Source organism: Eumetopias jubatus, unplaced genomic scaffold (genome assembly GCF_037043125.1).
Source record: "Eumetopias jubatus isolate StellerSeaLion01/CBP00866 unplaced genomic scaffold, mEumJub1_p1.0 scaffold_13, whole genome shotgun sequence".
Classification (NCBI taxonomy): domain Eukaryota; kingdom Metazoa; phylum Chordata; class Mammalia; order Carnivora; family Otariidae; genus Eumetopias; species Eumetopias jubatus.
Window position 1 is genome coordinate 27,461,508 of NW_028274819.1, and position 19,686 is coordinate 27,481,193.

The following is a 19,686-nucleotide window of genomic DNA, read 5'->3' on the forward strand; positions in this document are numbered from 1 at the left end:
TTGATAGGACCTGAGAGTTATGGGATGGGAATAATTGGTTCTTCTTTGGCAGCTGACCCAGCCTCAAACAACCCCAGTGGCCTCACTTGCTTGGCTCTGCCTTGTCCCGCTAACCTTCTCCAGGCAGCTTTGAGTTAGTAAATGAGAATCCTCCTCTGCCATTTGAAGCCATCACTCAGTCCGCCATTACTGACATTGAAAACTGAGCTCTGAAGAGGAAAAAGAGTGAGGAATCAGGATCTATTTTGGAAAAAAAAAAATGCTAGAGATCACATATTGGACAAATGTTGAAAAGCAAATTTTCCAAAAAGCTTCTTGGCTTCAAACCCACTGTAAAATAATAATATATGTTCATTACTGATACTTTGGGGAGGAAATGAAAAGTAGAAGGAAGACAAAATACCCATAATCCCACTGCCCGCAGACAATTACTGTTACCTTTTTATTCCAGTTTAAGATCAAATTTAAATCCCAGTTTTTTAGTAGAACCAAAATTAATTGCCTCTCTAATATATACTAAGGTTTATTCTTTGGTACTGAACATTTATGCTAAGGGTGAGTAGAGGTAGATTAAAAAAAAATTCAAAATGAGTTACTAAGGAAAAAAAAATGGGGCCCAGGGCAAATTCTTGGAGCCAAGTTACTTCTTCCAAAATGTTTTTCAAAGGTGTTACATACTTCCAGATTATCTGAACATGGCCGCCACTAAGGAGCATTTCATAAATGCAGTATCTAGAAATCTATGAAGGTTTGATCTTTCTGCCTGAAGTTCATGGACAAGGGCCACAAGAAAGCACCTTCAGGTATGCCAGCATTCCTGCACTAAAAAAGAAGACTGGAAAAAGAATGACCTAAATAGACCTCAAGCCCGTCCTAGAGCACAGTAGTATAAAGAGTATGGGACTCAACCCTCCCTTATTGCAGACCTGCGACCTTCTTCACTGCACAGTACCCTGAACTATGGTTCTATCTAATGCCAATGTGACATAAAAACACCTTCAAGGCAACAGAGATGCCAAAAATCACATCTCATTTCAAGTCCACAGGGAAAACTAAAATGTACTGCCACTGCAGCAGGGAAATATATTTTTTTAAAGATTTTATTTATTTATTTAATTGACAGAGAGAGAGAGAGACAGTGAGAGAGGGAACACAAGTAGAGGGAGAGGGAGTGGGAGAAGCAGGCTTCTGGCCAAGCAGGGAGCCTGATGCAGAACTTGATCCCAGGACCCTGAGATCATGACCTAAGCCAAAGGCGGACGCTTAACCAACTGAGCCACCCGGGCGCCCCGCAGGGAAATATATTTAAAAGATAAATGCATACAATATTGAGGACAAAGCTCAATAATGGGAAGGACATGCAACTCATGTTTCATATATAGCCACAGCACAAGAACATTTATCAACTAGCGGGGTTTTAAGTTCAGAAGTATCTGCAAGGGATGCTTCCTCTGGTATAGTTTTTTTAAGTGAATTATTACATAAAAGCAACTGCTGACAGATGCTTTTCTTACCTTGTAATTATACTTCTAGTTTCACGAACTACATACAGAGACAAGCATCATCCAGAACTGTGGCCATGCTCTCGTACGTCTCCGTTCCTTTGCTTACGAGATCTCGTCTTGAATGCTCAGCTCATCTCCCGGCAAGCTTGGTTCATACAGCAAGGACTCTACATAGCCTTCTCTAACCACCTCTTTTCCCCACCTCAGGAAGACCTAGACATTTCCTCCCAAGTTCCCACGGCATCTTCTGCATACTTCCATCACCTCACATCACTCTTACTCAACCACATCTTTACTAAGCCCCCAGTGTGTGCCAGGCATTATTCTGGGCACTGGGGGTATAATGATGTAAACACAGGCAAGGTTTCTGGAGTCTATATTCTTGAGGCTTATATTCTAGAGATGAACACAAGCAATAAGCGTAAAATACAATATAATGCCAAGTAGTGACTCATGCTATGAAGAAAAAGTAAAGAGGAATACACTACAGTTATGTGTGTGTGTGTCCACAAAACAGAAAGTGTGCTGGTCATCTTCTTAAGAGGCTGTTATTGCACAGTCCAAATGTAATTAATAAAATATTGATTAAGTCATATGGATGAGTGGATGGATGGGTAGACAAATGGACAAATGGACGAATGGATGGATGGATGCATTCATGGGCATCCTAAATACCACAAAGGTACTTTAGAGAGTAAATCCTTAGAGAATGTGAAATAATTCTCTTTCATTTGTGCATGCAAGTGCAACTGCCACAGTCTGTCATGACTACCACCACATCACTGTCATATAGTTAGGTCAGTACTGACATCATCACCACATTTGTGTTCCTGCCCTACCAGAGACTCTGCTCCAAGCCAACAGAGGTGCTTCAAGCTTCCAGGTATACTACGCTTATTCTGGCTTCTGAGCCTTTCCTCCTGAAGCTCCTTCTGCCTGAGACACTCCCTTTCCTCACATACCAAGCCAAAGTTCTTTTCTTTCAAGACCGAGCTCAAGCTTTGCCTCCTCTTTTCCCAACCAGACTGTGCTGCCACAAGAAGCCTCGTGTGGTATATCTGCATGGCAGCACTTTGCCCATGGTTACACGTATTCCTCCCCAGAGGTCTTCACCAGTCTCTAAGACAGTCCACAAGGGTCCCACCTCCTCCTACCCAAGCCTGTGTAGTCAGTCCCCTCCCATGTTGAATCAGGGCTGTGAGACCAATAGAATATAGCAGAGGTGATGGTGTTTGCTTTTTGAGGCTAAGTCATAGAAGAAACTGCAGTTTCTGGTTTGGCCTCTTCAATCACTTGCTCTGGGGAAAGCCAGATATCATATTGTGAGGACCCTCAAGCAGGGCCATGGAGACGCCCATGTGGAGAAGAACCAACTTGCCAGGCATATGAATGAGACACCTTAGAAATGCATCCTCCCACCCCACTCAAGCCTTCAGATGACTGCAGTTCTGGCAAATATTTTGGCTGTAAGTTCATGAGAGATCCTGAGCAGAACCAACCCAGCTGATCCTGAATTCCTAATGCACAGAGACTGTGAGAAGTAAGTCATGTCTATCAGGGTTTCAAGCCACCAAATATTGGGTAATTTGTTAGAAAGGAAGAAAGAACTAATACACCAGCTAACAGCCGAGTTCTTTGAAGACTGGAATTATGTCCCTGTTTAGCACCTATGGCAGTGCCTTGCACAGAGCAGGAGTTCCAAAGGTATTCAGGGGCTCGGTGAATGGTTTAAAAAAACATACACACACAAAAACTGACATTTATTCAATCTTGATTATGCCAGGTACTGCCTGGGCACTTTACATCTGTTACCTTATTTAATCTTACAAAATAGGTACTTCTATCCCCATGTTAGCAATGAGAAAACTGAAGCACAAAGAAATTAAACAACTAGGTCAAGGTCACATAGGTGGCAAGAAATAGAGCCAGGATTTGAACCCAAGATTCCTAATTCAAGATATCATTCTTAGCCATTGTGCTAAATTAATTTCTGGTGATCAGCTACTTATGGAAGAGGACCTATCGAATTCATCTCTGCATCCCTCATGGGACACAAGTCCTCAACAACAAATATGGAGTAAGCAAATGAATGTGACCAGACATCCCATTCACGCTCGATTACGAATCCTTTCAATAACTGACACAAATGATTTCTTACGGAGTCCTGCTATTAACCAGCTTGTGTGTTCCTTCTGGATTAAAATCAAATTCTAAATATAAATTGAATTTCATTCTTAAAAGGCACTGTGAAATTTCACTGAACGGCTGTTACCCAATTTCTCTCTGATCCTCTCCCACCTACGGCCCCCACTGTTCTGCTGGCATTGTCTCCTCCACCAGCAACCACCCCCACAACAGAGGTTTGGGGACTAAACCACCACTCCAAGGAATGGTGCCCTCACCAGACACAGTCCTCCTTGGTTTCCTTCCATCACCTCTACTGTCCCCTTTGCCCCTAACCCAGCTGAGAACCACCGGGACTCAGGGTCTGGCTACCCCGCCTGCTCTGCTGTAGGAGGATTCAGGGCCCACTGCTTATCTCTGCATCTCCAGATTCACTCCTGGCAAGATCAAGAGTGACTCAGTCTTCCGCCATTTATTGTGCATCTGCTCTGCGCCAGGCACTGTGTGAGACACATACCTCCAGGGGCTCACAGACCAAGGAGAGTAGGAGGGGAGAACACAGACACCTGCAAAACCGTGTGTGTGCATGTAAGAAAGACACCAGGTCCCAGGAGAACACTCAGAGGACACGGAGCCACGTCATCCACACCCTGAAATCGTATTTGGAGCAAGCCTAAGTGTTGAGAATCTCTTCTTGGTGCACAGAGTAGTGTATTAATTAGTGAAATATGTTATTTGACAGGCATAATTAGTACATCTTCTTTATAAGCTTCATTTTAATATCAATACTGCTAGAAGCAAGGGCAATTCATTTTTTAATGAATTAGTTACAACCACTAAATACCCGCTCATGGAAAACATTCAAATACAAATAGATATACAATGAGAACTCAGTCTCCTCATCAGCCTCCAGACCTCAAGTTACCCCTCTCTCAGAAATAATCGCTGCTACCAATTACTGGTGCCTCTTTCCAGAAATATCACCAGCTTTATTAATAGACACATTTTTACAAGTGAGAATGCACAGTGCACTCATCTACACCTTTCCTTCTCCATGTAATGACATATCGTAGAGTTCATTCTATCAGAGCACATGTATCTCTATCCTTTTTAATGGCTGCATAGGATATTACTATATAAATAAAACATAATGAATCAGTCCTCTAAAGATGTTCAATTAGATAGCCTCCAATGATTTGAAGCAGGTCAATGTTTTCTTTCACACTTAAAAAAACAATAAATAAACAGTATTTCATTCTATTGTGGCAGTTAAATAAATCACAGGCTTCCAAGATAAACTGATTCTGTTTATAGTCCCTTCTTTTTGTTTATTTTCTGAGGCCATCTTTAACATATAAGGCCAATAACCTCAGGTAGCACTGATCTTAATTTCATATTTTACCTAGAAACCCCATGGGTAAAAAACTAAGAACGTTAAGAGGCTCCCTTCCTAAGTACCATGTTGTTACCACAGCAGAAATGCATTATCCACATATACGTGACCAGACCACTGACTTACAGTGCTTCTCTAGAGCTAGTACAGCTCCATTTCCTCTTTTAAGAAATTGAGGAAATCAGCCATATCATAAAGGACTTTTTCTCATCAAGAATAGAGACATAATTTAAATATGTCACAGAGGTTAATTATCTAGGGGGTCTTATACATTCTTCAGGGTCTGTGAATAAAGCTGCATTTCAATGTATTTGGCTTCCTTTACAATTCTATGGATTTTAAGTATTAAAACCATAATTCTGAGAAGGATCCATAAACTTCACCAGACTGCCAAAGGGGCCCATGGCACCAAAAAAGGATGAGACTCTGACTACTAGTGAATTCCAGTCAATTGGGGGGTGCCAAGCAAAATCAACTACTTTAAGAAATGCAGCATCTTATCCATTCACTGTTCACACCTCTGAAAATTTCCTGACATACTTCATTAGCAGGAGCTGTTTCTAAATCAGGTAAAAGAGGCTCAATAAACCAAGCTCATTTACTGAGTTCTTGATTTGATAATTTAAGAACATTTCTTAGTGGGGCGCCTGGGTGGCTCAGTCGGTTAAGCGTCTTGCCTTTGGCTCAGGTTGTGGTCCCGGGATCCTGGGATCGAGCCCTGCATCGGGCTCCCTGCTCCATAGGAAGCCTGCTTCTCCCTCCCCCACTCCCCCTGCTTGTGTTCCCTCTCTCGCTGTGTCTTTCTCTGTCAAATAAATAAATAAAATCTTAAAAAAAAAAGAAAAGAACATTTCTTAGAAAAATAGCTTTCTCTCAAATAGCATTTGACTTCAAAACAGACCACTGGATGATCAGAATCTCTTGCATCAATTTTATTATCAAATATATTAATCACTTCTTTAAGAAAAAAAAAAACATTTTCAGCTTTTCTTTTTTCTCCATGCTTCCAATTTTAAAAGGTATGGATTTATTTGAACACTTGAAGATACTAATTATTTGTTACTCCTTGACCTTTCTATATTCCTGATAAAAATGAGGCAAAATATTCTGTTAATAATAACATGTCTTTAAAATGCAGTTTAATTGTAGAGAACAGTTGTATTCATGCCTTATATGATTGCTCTCACTTGTCACTAAAAGTCATTTTCAATCTCACACATATCTTAACAAATCACATGAGGACAACTGCTTTAGGTGGGTGTGAATGCTGTCTAACTCTGAACCCAAATTCAAGGGCTTCTCTACCATGTTGTCCTCACCACTGAATTAACCAACCACTTAATAATTAGGCGCTTTCATTCACCTGAGAGTGGGTAGATTCACCTTACAACACAGTGATGGAAGGATTAAAATATACAAATGTATAAAGAGATGCAGGATTGAGTCCCTTGTATGGGTCACTGTGAATATTTTAAATGATGATAGTATTCACCACTATCTGAAATTATCTTAGGTATTTATTTGTTTCCTTGCTCTACACCACTGAAATGTAACCTCTGTGAGAGATGGGATCTTACTGTCTTGCTCATTCACTACTGTGTTGCAAACATCTAAAATACTGCCTAACACCTTTCTTTCTGCAAAAAGATGGGTGAAGAAGCCTCTTCTAATACAAATCAATTAAAGAAAGGGATAAAATATATTCTTTAAAAATCTGGTTTAGGGGAACCTGGGTGGCTCAGTCAGTTAAGCATCTGCCTTCGGCTCAAGTCATGATCCCAGGATCTGGGATCAAGGACCCCTGTCAGGCTCCCTGCCCAGCGGGGAGTCTGCTTCTCCCTCTCCTTCTGCCCCCCCCCCCCCGCCCCGCTCATGCTCAATCTCTCTCTCAAATAATAAAATCTTAAAAAAAAAAAATCTGGTTTAACACATGGTTGAGGTTGCAATAAAGGGAAAAGGTTGGAAGCCAGAAACGAGAAGAAAGAGAAATTTTACTGTGTAACGCAAAGCTAGCATTTGGCCCAGGACGTCAGCTGACCTAAGAGCCTGGGTTTTTACAAAGTGCTTCGGTTTGTGGACCTGAGGACAAAGCCTAGGGCTTGATCGTGGTGATAGACCAGATCAAGTACCCCTTTCCAAAACGCCACAGTGCTCAAATGGAAACCACCTCAGAGAATGAGGCAGGAAAAAAAAAAATCCAGTCCTTCAGAAGGAGACTTATTATCTATCCTGGCCTTGGCGAGGCAGAAAAAAAGTATCTCCTAAGAATCTCTAACCAAAAGCCCACACTCATTCACATATGTGTAGGGCCAGAATTCATGCTACCAGTGTGGCTTGGAAGAATAGTAACCACCACCACTGAGCTGAAAATGTGATTAAAATAGCCCTTGGTTGTCATTACACTATGGCTGGAGCAAAATCCAAATCCTTTCTCTCTGGAGAAAGACACTTCAAACACAGGACTCTGATAATTCCCACAGAAAGTTTCAAGGAACATGAGCTCACAATTAACAAACAAACAAACAAACAAAAAAACCCACTAGGGACGTCTGGGTGGCTCAGTTGGTTAAGTGTCTGCCTTTAGCTCAGGTCACGATCCCGGGGTCCTGGGATCCAGCCCCGCGTCGGGCTCCCAGCTCAGCGGGGAGCCTGCTTCTCCCTCTGCCTGCCGCTCCCCTTGCTTGTACTCTCTCTCTCTCTCTCTGACAAATAAATAAATAAAATCTTAAAAAAAAAACACTAAAAATAAGAGTAAACAAGTCACTATGAGTGAGAATTATCAGAAAAGTGGAGATATTGCAATGATCAGATACAGAATATGCCATAATTAAGTTTAACATGTATAAAGAAATAATAGAAGTGATTAAAGATATGATGAAGACAACTGAGTAAGCTGTTTTTAAAAAGAGCCAAATAGAACTTCTAAAATAGAAAATATGATAATGAAAACCAAAACACAGGTAAGTAGCATATTCGACACAGCCAAAGACAGAATGTATTAACCTTAAAACAGATTTGAGGAAATTACCTAGAATGCAGCCTGGAAAGGACAGTTAACATACATTTTAAAAGCTAAGTAATATGAAGGACAAAGTGAGAAGGTTTAACATGTCTAATCAGATTTCCGGAAAGGAGAAAAATAAGGTGATTGAGAGAGAAGTTATATTCAAATAAATAAGGGCTAACAATTTGTTTAATTAATTAAAGACATGAATTCTCAGATTGAAGACATACATTAAATCCCAAGCAGAATAAATAAAAAGAAACCAATATCTAGACATCAAAAATTTCAACACTTAGTGAAATTGAAGAAACCCAAATCATGGAGAAGGGAGTAACAACACTCAGAGACCAGACAGATCACTGACGAAGACTGAGCTGACTTCTCTGCATCAAGAATGAAAGTAAAATGACATCTTCAAAGAGCTGAGAGAAAATAACTGTCAATCGGGAATAAGCAAAACTAGCTCTCAAAACAAGGGTGAGATAAAGACATTTTCAAGCAAACAGATAGAGGTCATCACTAATATATCCTCACTAAAGGAATTTTAAAAGAATGTATAGTTAACCCTTGTTCTTTCTTTCTTTTTTACTTTTTTAGAAGTTTTTATTTTTTATACTCTTTTATTATTATTATGTTATGTTAATCACCATACATTACATCATTAGGTTTTGATGTAGTGTTCCATGATTCATTGTTTGCATATAACACGCAGTGCTCCATGCAGTACATGCCCTCTTTAATACCCATCACCAGGCTAACCCATCTCCCCACCACCCTCCCCTCTAGAACCCTCAGTTTGTTTCTCAGAGTCCATAGTCTCACATGGTTCATCTCCCCCTCCGATTCCGCCCCCACTTCATTCTTCCCTTCCTGCTATCTTCTTCTTCTTCTTTGTTTTTTTAACATATAATGTATTATTTGTTTCAGAGGTACAGGTCTGTGATTCAACAGTCTTACACAATTCACAGCGCTCACCATAGCACTTACCCTCCCCAATGTCTATCACCCAGCCACCCCACCCCTCCCACCCCCCACCACTCCAGCAACCCTCAGTTTGTTTCCTGAGATTACGAATTCCCCATATCAGTGAGATCATATGTCACATGTCTTTCTCTGACTGACTTATTTCGCTCAGCATAATACCCTCTAGTTCCATCCATGTCATTGCAAATGGCAAGATTTCGTTTCTTTTGATGGCTGCATAATATTCCATTGTGTATATATACCACATCTTCTTTATCTATTCATCTCTCGATGGACATCTTGGCTCTTTCCATAGTTTGGCTATTGTGGACATTGCTGCTATAAACATCGGGGTACACATACCCCTTCAGATCCCTACATTTGCATCTTTGGGGTAAATACCCAGTAGTACAATTGCTGGGTCATATGGTAGCTCTATTTTCAACTTTTTGAGGAATCTCCATACTGTTTTCCAGAGTGGCTGAACCAGCTTGCATTCCCATCAACAGTATTGGAGGGTTCCCCTTTCTCCGCATCCCCGCCAACATCTGTCGTTTTCTGACTTGTTAATTTTAGCCATTAAGAATGTATAGTTAACCCTTGAACAACATGGGGGTTTTAGGGATGCTGACCTCCACATAGTCAAAAATCTGCGTGTAATTTTTGACTTCCCAAAAGTTTAACTACGGAGAGCCAGAAACTTCACCAATAACACAGTCGATTAACACGTATTTTCTATGTTATATGTATTACATACTGAATTCTTACAATAAAGTAAGCTAAAGAAAATGTTATTAAGAAGATCATAAGGAAGAGGGGCGCCTGGGTGACTCAGTTGGCTAAGCGTCTGCCTTCAGCTCAGGTCATGATCCCAGGGTCCTGGGATCCAGCCCCATGTCAGGCTCCCTGATCAGCGGGGAGTCTGCTTCTCCCTCTCTTCTGACCCTCCGCCGTATCCCCATCTCCACCCCTGCTCTTGTGTGCACTCTCTCTCTCTCTCCAATAAAAAAATTAAATCTTAAAAAAACCCCTCAGAACAGGCATACTAAAACAAAAAAGATCGTAAGGAAGTGAAAATACATTTACAGCACTGTACTGTATTTATCAAAGAAAATCTGTGTTACTGTAAGTAGACCTGCCCAGTTCAAACCCATGTTGTTCAAGGGTCAACTATACTCAGAAAGAAGGATGGTGATTCAGAAGGAAGATCTGAAATGTCAGAATATTTAAGCAGTTAAGTGTAAAAGCTTAGAGTTGGCTAAATCTTCTCTCCTTGAGTCTACCTAATGAGTTAGAGACTTGTCCAAACTATGCTAGCTAGAAAGGGGAGGCTAGCTGGGGCTTATTACTCACAAATGGGATAAATTGGACATGACTAACCACGAATTGCCCAACTAAGAAATGTGGGATGTAACTTATTCTTTCATTTTCATGCAAAAATTCTCCATAATATAAGGGAATTCTACATGCAAATGAAATCAAACTCTTCGGGGTAAGGACCAGAACTTAAATTTCCAAAGGAATGTTTGTTTCACCCAACTGTGAGATTATTATTAGGCCCTCTCTTGTTCAATAATTCCCACCTTCTTTCTGGGACTTGTTATCTCACAAATGAATGACACACGGTGATTGGGATTACCCAGGCCCACAAACTAAATCATGAAGATTTTCCTTCTCAGGATTAGAATTCATTTCAGATGGTTGGGAGAGAAACTGGAAGAGTCAGAAATGCAGCCAGTTCAGAGAAAAGGGCTGTGTGGAGGTTTTTTTGTTTTGTTTTGTTTTTTTAAGCTCTAAATCACTAACTGACCATAACATGTTCAGAAATGACCAGTTACCAGCACTTGATGGATCTGATAGGTCTGTGCAAAACAAGAATCACCATTTCAAAGAGCCCCAAGGTTACATCTTAAGGTATCTTCAAATCCCTCCACTTTGATCACAAAGATGCTGAGAGAGGCAAAGGGCAACAGAAGAACGCTTCTCACCCCGGAAATGGTGCTTTCAGGAGCTACAGCAAAGTAATGAGTGCCTTCCAACTAAAAGTGGCAACCCATACACCTGGTTCTCTGAGTGAAGTTTCTGGAACTGAATCCAGATAAAATAAGGATTAGGAGGTAAGAAGCTGGGATAAAAACCAGGAATGGGACCTTAAGTCTGTGCCTAAACTGGTGGCCAGCTTGACCGTTGCCAGTCGGCTTAGTAAAGCCAGTGGAATCGGTAAACCACCAGCTTAACTGATTTTCCCTCCGGAAATGACCAGGAATTTGACTTAACTAACCAAATTCTACTATCTCTCTTGAAATAGTGTAGTCCCTCTAAAATGATCCATGTGAACCAAATCTCTGTCCAAAAACAAAAACAAAAAAAATCAAGAAAGGAAAAAAGATCTGTACAGTTGGACACCAACAGTGGAAAATCAGGGACAGGGACAGCGCAGGGGACAGTGGCCTGGACAGGGCTAAAGAGGGGCAAGCAGGTGGTAGGGGGCCAGCTGGACATGCCCAGTTCAGACAAGGAATCCATGATGTAAAGTAGGACCAGGAAAGAGGCCCCTTTATCCAGTCTGGGCATATCCACAGAAGGGAATGGATGCTCTGTAATACAGTCAGAGCTGGTGACTAGAGGTGTGGGAGCTAGGTGGGAAAGAGCAGGCAGGTGAAGGTCTTTACAACAAGCAGCTCAAGGCCAGTCAAGGCAGGCCTTACTGTAGGAGGTGGGGGGATTTGCAGGAGTTCTTTATCAGGGGCTTTCAACGTGGCATGCATGGACAAGCACTCCTCCTTACAACCACTCTGTGAGGTACAAAGTCTAATTCCTATTTTACAAAGGAGGAAAGGTTCAGAGAGGTGATGCAGTGTGTCTCCTTGGTAAGTAGCAGAGTCACGATTCAAACCCAGAACAGTCTGGCTTCAATGCCAACAGTTGCTATGACCCCATACCTCCTGGTCCGGGGCCCTTCAATCTCCTTCAGTGCTGCATCCCTGTGATCATGCTCTTCAACACATGCCCTTTTCCCTTCCATCATCTCTTAACTCGTTTATTCTTTTTTAATCTTGGCTAAGAGGAGGTAAAAGCCTTTTTTCCATTCACATCCATGAAAGACCATCGCCCCAGAGTCAATCCACTTAGTCAAGCTAATCCATTTTTTAAATAATGTGCATATATGAGAGTGCTCTAAAAAGTTTGAAGTGCTTTAGCAATGGAAGGTAGTGTTATTAAAACAATTACTACGCTCATGCACGTAGGCCAACTCACTGGGGAATCTTCTAGTACTGGAACACAATGGACAAGTTATAATGCTGACAAGGTGAGACAGCCACCACTACTGCGCAGAGCACTGGAGTCAGCAATTCAGGTGTAGAACTGAAGTTAACTTCTTTCCTTTCATAACTGAAATGTCCAAGAGGCAGAGGATGCCCCAAGCGGGAGCTGAAGGACTCCAGGGAGCGGGGCCAGCCGTCAGGAGACCTGGGTTCAAATCCAGTTCTGCCTCTACCTGGTTGGCTGGACACTGAGGCTCGACACCGGACTCCACTTCCCTCCTCCCTCGCCCTTCCTGCCCCATCTCAGTCACCTCCCCTGAAAGGTAGTTTGCTGTACCAATTAGGAGTGAGCATTTGGGGAGCCAGACTGCCTGCGTTTGTGTTCTGCCTCCACTATGACCAGTTGTAACACTGGACAAGTTACCCAACCCTTCTCTACATCTGCGTCCTCGTCTCCGCAACGGATAAAAACAGTACCTACCTGTGACAGTTAATTTTATGTGTCAACTTGACTGGGCCACAGGGTGCCCAGATATTTGACTCGACATTATTCTGGGTGTGTCCGTGACAGTGTTCCTGGATGAGATTAACACTTGAATCATTAGGCTGAATAAAGAAGATTGCCCTCCCCAAGGTGGGTGGGCTTCATTCTCTCTGTTGAAGGCTTGAATAAAATAAAAGGCTGAGTAAGAAAGAAGTCACTCTCTGCCTGACTGCATTCAAGCTGGGACACTCGTCTTCTGCCTTTTCACTCAGACTCGGATGGGACCTAAACCATCAGCTCTCCTGGGTCTCCAGCTTGCCAACTGCAGATCCTGGACTATTCAGCCTCCATAAGCAAATGAGCCATTTCCTTACCATAAATCTCTAGATACAGAGACGTGTAGGTGTAAGGATAAGTAAGGCAAGGTATAAGGGAATACATACATATGTATGCATCCTATTGGTCCTGCCTCTCTGGAGAGCCCAGACTACAACACCTCCGAGTTACTTAAGAATTAAATCAGACAGTACTCTTTGGACAAAACCTAGCACATCATATGACCTCAATAAATATTATATTTGACCACTAGACACTGAACACCCCAGTCCTGTGAGTCTAATTAAAAGAACCATAAAATGTGTAGAAACAAAATGGTTTTTTAAAAGCTACAGAGCTATACAAATTTAGGTCACTTTACCTGCCACCACAAGTTTCTTCATTTTCCTTTCTGAAATATATGTGGGATTTATAGAGACACCATAACTATGGTGACGTCTATGAAAACACTCCCCCCCCAAACAAACAAACAACAACAACAAAAAAACAATCCTGATGCCAGGGTCTAAATTACATCCCCACTTGCTTCCTCACCTAAAGAAATTTTACTGCCTCTTCCAAAAGCAAATGTCCATCCCATTCCTATTCAGGTGGCCTTTGAATCTTCTGAACTTAATTAGAGCAAATCGAGACACTAATCCTCAGACATTCGCACGTGGGGTTAATTAACCAGATACAGCTCAACTCTTGCCGTGCAAATCAGAGCACGCCCTGGAAAGGCCAAAACGAAAGGGAACATCATTCTATGCGTAAGAAAGCAAGATGAAATACACAAATCTTGGGCTTTTCCAAGTAACCTTTTATTTTTCCAGTTTCCAGAAATAATACTGTTCTTCTTTTGGCCATTTCTAGGAAATAAAATAACAAGCCACGATTTACATTGCAGGCTGACATCATTCCTTCTATCTTTTCAAAATCAAAAGATGACATGGACAGTTCATCAGAGCAACTTTCTTCTGAAAATGTCGATCACACATTACACATTATATGTGGCTTTATTATACATTACACATTATAGTGGCTTTCAAATTAAATGCTCAAATGGGACCTTTTTTGTTGAAATCTATTTAACCACAAACTATTCGAATAACTGAAGACTCTGTCCAAGAACGCCCGTGTTATTGTGAGCTGAGATCATGGAAACAGGAGGAAAAGTACTTTGATTTCCATTCAGAACATATTTACACCTATTTTCAAAGACATCATTGAAGCTGAGCCCTGATTGTAAGTCACCATGAGGCAGGGTCAAGTGAAGGAGATTTCCCTGGTGCTACTTCAAAGGTTCATTCAACAAATATTAATTGGCCACCTCTTATGTGAGCAGCATGGTGCTAGGTGTTTGGGTCTACAATGGCAAACAAAACACAAAGAGCCTCTGCCTTCTCAGAGCTGCTTCTGACAGAGTCAAAGTAAGTGTGGTCCTAGAACATGACGGAGGCCACCTAAGCAACCCGACAGGATGCTGACCTCCCAAAGGGCACAGCAGGAATCACCCGGGGAATTGGGACAAAAGCGGAGAAAGAGGAGGCCTCAGTGGTTGCAACAGCTCTAGGAGAAACACCACACTTTGCTTATAAGCACGGAACTGTGTAGAAATACTCAAATGTAAAACCACTTTTCAAAATCAAAGAAGAAATAACTGGCCAGATCTTACCTAATGAGTTTCCCAACCATACCCTCAGGATAAATTCAGGCCTTTTGTATGTACATTTTTCCTATATGCTGAAATGCTCTTTAGTCAAGGGTAAGAGACTCAGGTTACATAATATTCACCACCCCCATCACCCTAAATATGACTTACAAATAAAATACAAATAAAAGTCTGTTCCAGCACTTCCCAAAAGTATTTTGTGAAATATAGGCCCTATGGGTTTAAAAAAAAGGGGAGGGGGGTGAGGGAATACTGCAAAAATATCCTCTTCTTAGAGATTTATAATGGACAGTTACATATTCCAAAGTAGAAAAACCCCAAGTATCCATGTTTTTGTATCAGGTATAGTTGTAAACAATGGGACTAAAGCAGTAAACAAAAAAACAAAATCCCTGCTTTCATGAGGGTTATTTTAATAGGGGAAACCAAGCAATAAATAAGTGCTAAGGGAAAAAATAAAGCAAAGGAAGGGAGATCAGAAGAGGGAAGAGGACGTTATTATTTTACATAAGGTGATCAACAGAGACCTCACTGACAAAGGGACATTTGGGCAAAGTTAGGGAGAAAGCCATGTGGCTTTCAGGAGGAAGAGCATTCCGGGTGGAGGAAGCAATATGTGCAAAGGACCTGAGGCAGGTGTGTGTTCAGCAGGTTTGAGGCACAGCAAAGACTCCAGCATTGCCGGAGTGGTATGAGCAAGGTGGGGAGTGAGAGACAAGGTGGAAGAGGAAGCCAGGGCTAATTAAATCATATAGAGATTTTTGGCTCCAACTTGGAGTAAAACAAGGTGCAATTGGAGGCTTCAGAGCAGAACTATAACATGAGATCTGACTCACAATTTAACAGGATCTCTCTGGTTGCTGTGTTTCATGCAGTCCAGATGGTGGCAGAGGGAAGGAGAGAAACAAGGAGACCAGTTTGTAGGGTACTTCAAAATTCCAGCTGAGGGGCTCCTGGGTGGCTCAGTCAGTTAAGCGTCTGCCTTCGGCTCAGGCCATGATCCCAGGGTCCTGGGATCGAGCCCCGCATCGGGCTCCCTGCTCAGCGGAGAGCCTGCTTCTGCCTCTCCCTCTGTCGGCTGCTCTGCTTACTTGTGTCCTCTCTCTATCTCTGTTAAATAAATAAATAAAAATCTTAAAAAGAAATTCCAGTTGAAAAATTATGGTGGTTTGGAACAGGGTGAATACAGTGAAGGCTGTGAGACATGATCAAAGTCTGGATATATTATGGAGGTAAAGCCAGGTGGAGGAGGTAAAAGAGAGGTCAAGGACAACTCCAAGATTTCTGGCCTGAACAGTTGGAAGGATGGAGTCACCCAGGAAAGTGGAGACAGAAAGACAAGAGGTATGAAAGCTGAGCTGTGAGGAAGTTTAAGGCTTAGAGGTCATGAAGATGAGGAGGGACCAACAAAGAACACTGAGAGGAACTAAGAAAGAATGGGATCTGGGAAGCCAAGTGAAGAAAGCATCTCAGGTAGGAAGGAGTGATCCTCCCTTAAATGTTGCTGTGAGGACAATAAAATGAGGACTGCGAACAGACCACTGGGTTTGACCAAATGGGAGGCCATTGGCGACCTTGATAAAAGTAACTTTTGTGGAATGATAAGGACAAAAGTCTGATTAAAGTGGATTCAAGAAAGAATGGGAAACTCAACAACAACAACAAACAACCCAATGAAAAAATGGGCAAAGGACTTGAATAGACTTTTCTCCAAAGATACAGAAAATGGCCAACAAGCACATAAAAAGATGTCCAATGTCATTAGCCATTAAGGAAATGCAAATTGAAACCATAATGAGTAAAAAAAAAAAAAAACCCCATAATGAGATACCACTTCATATCTACCTGGGTGGCTATGGGAAGAAAACCAGGAAATATCCAATATTGATACGGATATAAGGAAATTGAAATGCTTGTACATTGCTGGCAGTAATGTAAAATGGTCCAGTCACTTGGCCCAAGCCACCAAACAGTTCAGCAGTGACTCAAAAACCAAAACACAGAACTACCATATGACCCAGCAATTCCACTCCTAGGGATTTGCCCCAAAGTACAGAGAACAGATACTCAGAAAAATACTTGTACATGAATGTTCACAGTAGCACTATTCACAATAGCCAAAAGGTAGAAACAACCCAAATGTCCATCCATGAATGAATAAACAAAATGTGCCATATATATACACACAATGGGATCTTATGAAGCAATAAAAGGTAAATAAATTCTGACACATGTCACAACATGGATGAACCATGAAAACATTATGTAGGCGAAAGAAGGTCAACATATTGTATGAGCCCATTTTATAAAATATACAAAATAGGTAAATCCACAGACAGAAAACAGATTGGTTGCTGCCAGAGGCTAGGGGGAGGGGAGGACAGAGGGGGAGCACGTAACCAGCAAGGGGAGGGGGGCACTTTGGGAATGACAAGAAGGCTTTGGAACTAGATGGAGCTGGTAACTGCACAACACCATGGATGTACTGAATTGTACATATTAACATATTAAAATGGTTAGTTTTAAGTTAAGTGAATTTCACCTCAATTTTTAAAAAAGAGCAAGAAAGAGACATAAGGAATTGGAGACAGTCTGAAAGAAGACTCTTCCAAGGAGGTTGGCTGGAGAGGGGACGAGGTTCAGAGGAGCAGCTGAGGGGGGATGTGTGGTCAACGCGGGGCTTCTCTAACGTGGAAGATAGAGCACATGCCCATCTGCATGGGGAGAGAGGGGACTGGAGGGAGAACTGCTGGTAGGAGGGCCTCAGTCTCATGCACAAGAGTCAAAGGTGCTTCATCCTTACCAAGAGAGGAGGCAGGATTCGAGCAGCTTGGTCACGGCAGCCGTGGGGGCTTGCGGAAATTCTCTGTTGGAATAGGGTTTTGGTTTTTTTTTAGGAGATGTGGGGATGTTATGAGTGGGGAGAAGGTGTGAAGCAGTTATCCCAGAGAGTGGGTGCATGCCTGGATAAGGCAACAGGGCAGCACTGCTAGGCAGCTTGAACAGCCCATTTAAGGTGAATGGGAATAAACCGATGGGACTAGTCAGCCCGGTTGTGTGGTGTTCTCCAAATGCATTTGGTTGACTGGGGAAAGGTGGAGAGCTATATAATTTATCGATCCCTAAGTTCCCCCAAAGATACCTGACCATGGAAGCCTATTAATAGCCCCCAAAAAGCCTACATAAAAGTCTAGTCAACACACAGATAACAGAGGATAGGAAAATAGTACCCCTAAATCCTCTTTTCTATGCAGTGCAAGCATACATGATAAGGGGGGGCAGGTCTCGAGGCCCAGCAGGGGCATGTAGGCATTCTTGAACTGGCCAGAAGGGCCCCTGTGAGGGAGAGCAGAATGGTTCAGCTGTCAGAGTCTGAGCTTTGGAGTCAGATTTCCACTCCAGCTGAGTGATCTTGGGCAAATGAGTCTCTCTGAGATGTATCATAAAATGGGGGAGCTATTACCTGCCTTTCAAGGATGTTTTAAGGATTGATGATAAGCACTTAGCACTCAAGTTTCGAGCATATAACAGGCATCCAATCAAAGGAGGTAACTATCATTATTAGCCAGTCAGATCTGCCAGATCAACCCGATGAAAGATGATATCACCAAAACGCCGTCAACCCGGAGGGCCCAAACACCTGTGTACTTGGATGGTCTCTGGGGAACCTCAAAGAGTTAACACAACTCCCTCTCAATTTACAGTGAGGAACTTCACCAGTCCAGAGAGATCTTGACTGCTTCAGCTCAAGAGTGGACTGGTGTTTCTAGCTCCTAAGTTAATGTGCAGAAAAGAAGCACCCTCCACTTCCTATAAAACAGTAAACTTCACAAAAGCTGCCATGCATCCCAGTATCGTGTTTTTAACTTTTTAGACTTACAGAACATCACAAAAACGGTACAGAGAGTTCAGTACCCTTCAGCCAGCTTCCTCCAACGTTAATATCTTACATGACCATGATACAACTGCCTGAACCAGGAAAATAACTCTGATAAATGACTACTAACGACTTGACAGACCTTATTTGAATGCTGCTAGCTTTGCCTCTAATGTTCTTTTTCTCATGCAGGATCCAATCCTGGATCTCACACACACATTTAATTCTCAAGTCTTGTTAGCCTCTGCCAACCTGTGACAGTTCCTCGGTCTTTGTCTTTCATAGCCTTGACATCTGCCAAGAGAACTGGTCAGGTCTTTTGCAGAATAGAATGTCCCTCGATTTGGGTGTGTCTGATGTTTTCTCATGATAGAGCGAGATTGGGCATTTTGAGTAAGAATCCCCCAGAGAGGATGTTTTGCCCTTCTCAGTGCCTCACAACACAGGGCACATCACAAAAGAGTTGATACATCTCCTTCCTGGTGCTATCACCCTTGATCTTTTGGCGAAGGTGGTGTTTGCCCAGTTTCCACACCCCTATCATATTTGATACAGTGTAAAACAGAATCCCAGCCTTTCTCCTGGTCATAATAGAAGTAAGTAGATGTTTCCGTTCACATTCCAGCATCTGTACACCAATAAATGTAATTGTACTCAGCACCCAAAGGGTTTACTTTTATTTCTTTCTTCTGGTTATATTGTAGGTTATTTTATCCCCAAATATGTTTAAAAGAGGAAAAGAAGAGTTTTAGTTACACCCCCCAGCCATACCCAGAATCCCTTCGCAACCAAAGTACCCCCAAGTCCCACATGAGAATTAAAAGTATCAATAATAAAGATCATCAACCCCATGATGAGCACCACATTCAAGGTTCTTTACATACATCATCACTACTCTCAGAATTCTGAGGATATATGTTATTAGCTGCACTTGAGGCAATGAGGAAAGCTCAGAGAGTTTAAGTACTTTAACTCATATTCAAGCCTAATATAGTAGAGCAGGACCCCTACTCCATCTGATGCTCAGCCTCCTGACACAACACCTGCTATAATATTAAGTCTGAATAGTGTGGGAGAATAGCT

The 19,686-nt window shown here is 42.0% G+C and overlaps 1 protein-coding gene across 1 annotated transcript in view; it reads right to left on the reverse strand.

Annotated features, from left to right (window-relative positions):
- The window catches only part of KIAA1549L (KIAA1549 like), a 258,248-nt gene that overhangs the window by 193,141 nt on the left and 45,421 nt on the right, over nucleotides 1-19,686 (reverse strand). The gene's annotated exons all lie outside the window — the stretch shown is intronic.